We start from the raw sequence: 4929 nt of genomic DNA on the forward strand, positions 1-4929 counted from the left end.
ATTTTTTCCTTCTTTCTTTTTAAAATTTTCAAATATAAGTGAAATCATACAGTATTTGTCTTTCTCTGTTTGACTTATTTCACTTAGCATAATGCCCTCAAGGTCCATCCATGATGTTGCAAATGGCAGGGTTTCCTTCTTTTTATGGCTTAATAATTTTCCATTATATATACATATGAAGGTCTATACAGATCCTTTTCCCATTATTTAATTGAATTATGTCTTTTTGCTATTGAGTTGTATGAGTTCTTTATATATTTTGGATATTAACCCCTTGTCAGAAATAATTGATATATAACATTGTGTAAGTTTAAAGTGTACATTTCTCTCTACCTGGAGATAGTAGTGGATTTCACAGGTTAAATACTCCCCCCTTTGCTGCCCCCCTACTCCCTCCCAGACTTTAGATCCCAATGGTAAGTAAGGTTTTGTTACATGTACTTTTGACCAACTGGCTATAAATCAGAGGTTCCTGTGATTTCCTCCTTGGTTTCCATTAATTTGCTAGAGTGGATCACAGAACTCAGAGAGACATTTTACTTACTAGATTACCAGTTTATTATAAAAGGGAAAGGTATGGGGAATAGACACTGCACTTCCATGTCTTCTCTGAGAGCGTCACTCTTCCCAAATCTCCATGTGTTCACCAATTCAGAAAGTCTCTGAACTTTTGGATTTTTACAGAGGTGTCATTTCATAGACATGATTGATTAAATTGTTGGCCACTGGTGCTTGATTCAGACTCTCTCCCCTCCCTGGAGGTCAGTGGGGTGAGACTGAAAGTTAGGTAGGAGGTCAGGGGCCCCTGGTTAGCTCCCCTGATAACTAGCCCCCATCCTTAGGTGGTTTCCCAAAGTCACCTCATTAACATAACAAAAGACAACTTTTTCTTTCTTATCACTCAGGAAATTCCAAATGTTTTAGTAGCTTTGTGCCAGGAGTGGGGGGACAAAGACCAAATATATATATTTCTTTTTATAAATCACAGTATCACAGCTTCCAAACCATTTGTTGTGTTACCGAGTCTAAGCTTGTACTGCTTGCCCACAATAGGCCAATATGTCGAGAGACAAGTTATTGGGGCAAGGAATAGCGACTTTATTTGGAAAGTCAGAAAATTGAGAAGATGGCTGGCTAATGTCCTAAAGAACCATCTTAACTTGGAATAGAATTCAGGCTTCTTTTATGTTAAGGGAAAGGGGAAGCAGGAGGATTCAAGATTAAAGGGTAAAAGTGGAGTGCAGACTTCTTGGAGCCACCTGGCCTTCAAGGGAAGCATAAGATTTCTTTGTCCTTCTGCTTGCTCATGTAGGCTGGATCACAAGCCCCCTGTAAAAACTTAAAATTGTTAGTAGTTAGTTTTACTCTACCATTCTTATCTCTGCTTATTAGCAAGATTTCTGGGCTGAAAGCAAACTTATCTACAAGTAGTAGCCATAACTAGCTCAGGACCAGGGGATGGAAACTTTCCTCGGGGAACTTAATGAGCTATTTGGGCACAAGCAATATTTCTCTAATTTTTTTTTTTTTTTTTGAATATTTAACTCTTTATGCGCAGGACTAGAGTAATAGAGTATAAGCTAAAAAATGAGGGAGGCTGTTCCAACATGGTGTTAGTTCTGTTCTTCCTCTGTTACAGTTGGAAAGACTATCCTGCCATTGAATTGCTTTTGCACCTTTGTCAAAAATAAGTTGGCTGTACTTGTGTACTATTTCTGGGTTCCCAATTCTTTTTCTTTGAACTGTCTGTCTCTTTGCTAATATCAAACTGTCTTGATACTGTAGCTATATAATAAGTCTAAAAAATGAGTAGAATGATTTCCACTTTATTTTGTCTCAAAATTATTTTATTGAGCTGGCTGAGTCTTCCAGGGCTAGGTAGAATTAGAGTGGTGAGAACAAACATATTTGCCTTGTTCCCAAACTTAGGGGGAAAGCATTCAGTCTTTCATAATTTAATTTGATATTAGCTATAGTTTCCCCCCCTAACTTATGAAGTTAGGAAGTTCACCTCTACTCTTAATTCCTGACAGTTAAAAGAAAACAAGAAATGACTGTTCAATTTTGTCAAATGCCTTTTCTGCATCAATTGATATGATCATGTAATATCTTTAATTTTATCCTGTTAATATGATGGATTACAATGATTGGTTTAATTTATTCCATGACTTAATAAACACCACTTGGTAATAGTGTATGATTATTTTTATATATTTGTTAAAAACATAATAAGAGGCCCCAAATGGAGTCACTTATGCTAAACCTCATGTCACCAAACTGACACATACCTTAATTACAGTTTCAGCTCTCCAAGAAATAAAATCTTAAACCAGTCAATACGGAATCACCTGATCAGCACTTGTTAGGTAATCTGCCTGATAGACCCCTGTCATTCCCTAAAGGAAAGTAATCTTGCAATAACCAATCTGCTTTCTGCCTGATAGAAATAACTTCCTTGTTCCTGCTCTCTTCTGCCCATAAAAAAATTTCATTTTGCACAACTTCTCAGAGCTCCTTTCTATCTGCTACATTGGATGCTGCCAGGCTCATGAATCGTTGAATAAAGCCAATAAGATCTTTAAAATTTACTCAGTTGAATTTTATTTTTAATATATTTAAAAATTCTATTTGCTAATACTTTGTTAAGGATTTTTTCCTTATCAACATTCATGAAGTATATTGATCTGTATTCTTTTTTTTTTTTTTTTTGGTACTGTCCTTCATTTTGGTATCAGGGCAATACTGGGCTCATGAAGTTAGTTGGACTGTGTTCCTTTCAATTGTTTATTCTGAAAGAGATTGTGTAGAATTTGTGTTAATCTTTAAATGTTTGTTAGAAATCTCCAATCTCCAACATCTGGGCCTGAAGATTTCATTTTCAGATGTTTAAATTTTGACTTCAATTATAGAGCTACTCAACATATTTATTTCTTGCTGTGAAAGTTGTTGGAGTTTGTGCTTTTATGAGCAATTGGTGTATTTTTCTAAGTTGTCAAATTTATGTGTGTAGAATGGTTTTGGGTATCCTCTTTTTTTTAACGTCTTTATTGGAGTATAATTGCTTTACAATGGTGTGTTAGTTTCTGCTTTATAACGAAGTGAATCAGCTATACATATACATGTATCCCCATATCCCCTCCCTCTTGCATCTCCCTCTCACCCTCCTTATCCCACCCCTCTAGGTGGTCACAAAGCACCAAGCTGATCTCCCTGTGCTATGTAGCTGCTTCCCACTAGCTATCGATTTTACATTTGGTACTGTATATATGTCCATGCCACTCTCTCACTTTGTCCCTTCCCCATGTCTTCAAGTCCATTCTCTAGTAAGTCTGTGTCTTTATTCCCATCCTGCCCCTAAGTTCTTCATGACCTTTTTTTTTTTGCTCTTCCTCTTCTAGTTTATTAACGTGGGAACTTAGGTTATTGATTCGAGAATTTTCTTCTTTTCTAATGTAAACATTTAGCAGTATAAAATTCCTTTCACCACTACTTTACTTGTCAACTACAAATTTTGATACATTTCGTTTCCACTTTCATTCATTTCAATGTATTTAAAAAATTTCCTTGAGGGCTTCCCTGGTGGTGCAGTGGTTGAGAGTCCGCCTGCCGATGCAGGGGACATGGGCTCTTGCCCCAGTCCAGGAGGATCCCACATGCAGTGGAGCGGCTGGGCCCGTGAGCCATGGCCGCTGGGGCTGCGCGTCCAGAGCCTGTGCTCCACAACAGAAGAGGCCACAACAGTGAGAGGCCCGCATACGAAAAAAAAAAAAAAAAAATTTCCTTGAGTCTTCTCTTTTGACCCACGGATTATTTAGAATTGTGTTGTTTAATTTACAAGTGTTAATTTCCCATTGTCTTTCTGTTACTGGTTTCTTGTTTGATTCTATTGTGTCCAGAGAACATACTCTTGATGGAGAAAATTTTCACATACTGAGGTATGGAGAAGTCATTTTGGCTTATACATGATTCAGCCTGAACTTTGGGTGAACTAAAGCAGCCTGACTCATGGCCTGTCAAGTACACACAGTGTGTCTGCTTTAACCATTAAGGTAAAGAATGTCTGTTTCAAAGGTAAGGATAAATAACTCCCTTCCTATAGCTTCCAATGTTAACACTCCCTCAAAGATAAAGTTCCCTTTCCAGACACCAGGGTCCTGCTGTCTCGCTGTATATGTAATAAATCTGTCTCTTTTGAAAGCTTGAAGGAATATACCCCTGTCATGTTTGATGTATGCTCTTTGTTCTGATAAGGTTTAAGCTTATGCTAAAAACCATGCTTCAGGGGAGTGGTTCCTCAGAGCTATCTGAGAAGCTGTCTCCTGGGCTACAGTCCTCAGTTTGGCTCAAATAAAACTCTTTTATATTCCTATCTTAGATTGTTTACTTATTATTTCCATCAATACTCTCTAAGATTTCAGTTCTATTAAATTCGATAAGATTTGTTTTACAGCCCAGCTTATGGTATCCCTTGGTAAATGCTACATAGGTGCTTGCATAGAATGTTTATTCTACTGTTTGGGGGCGGAGTGTTTAATAATTGCTGATTAGATATTATTGTTTGATGGTGTTTGAAGCCACAGGAGTAGGGGAAAGGCCTGGGGCTACTTGGGGTGACGACTCTGGTCACCCACAGCTCTGGGTTGTTCCTGGCTTAATTCCAGGATACATACCTCTGGTCCACCTTTCCTCCTGACAACTCTTAACTACACACAAGTCTACGTCACTTCAACATGGCCGCCCACAGGCTTGAGTGACTACAGGGGCGCCGCCATAATGACTTCAAATTTAAGACATTTAGAGAGGGGCGGGGGTTCAGCAGAGCGCCATGTTGGATACTGGCAAGTTTTGGCAAAGAAGCCGCTACTGAGCATGCGCACACCCAGGAGGCGCCGAAGGAATTCCGCAAGGACAGGGAGGGATCCAGAAAAA

This window comes from Neophocaena asiaeorientalis, unplaced genomic scaffold (genome assembly GCF_003031525.2).
Source record: "Neophocaena asiaeorientalis asiaeorientalis breed wild unplaced genomic scaffold, Neophocaena_asiaeorientalis_V1.1 scaffold778, whole genome shotgun sequence".
Taxonomy (NCBI): Eukaryota; Metazoa; Chordata; class Mammalia; order Artiodactyla; family Phocoenidae; genus Neophocaena; species Neophocaena asiaeorientalis.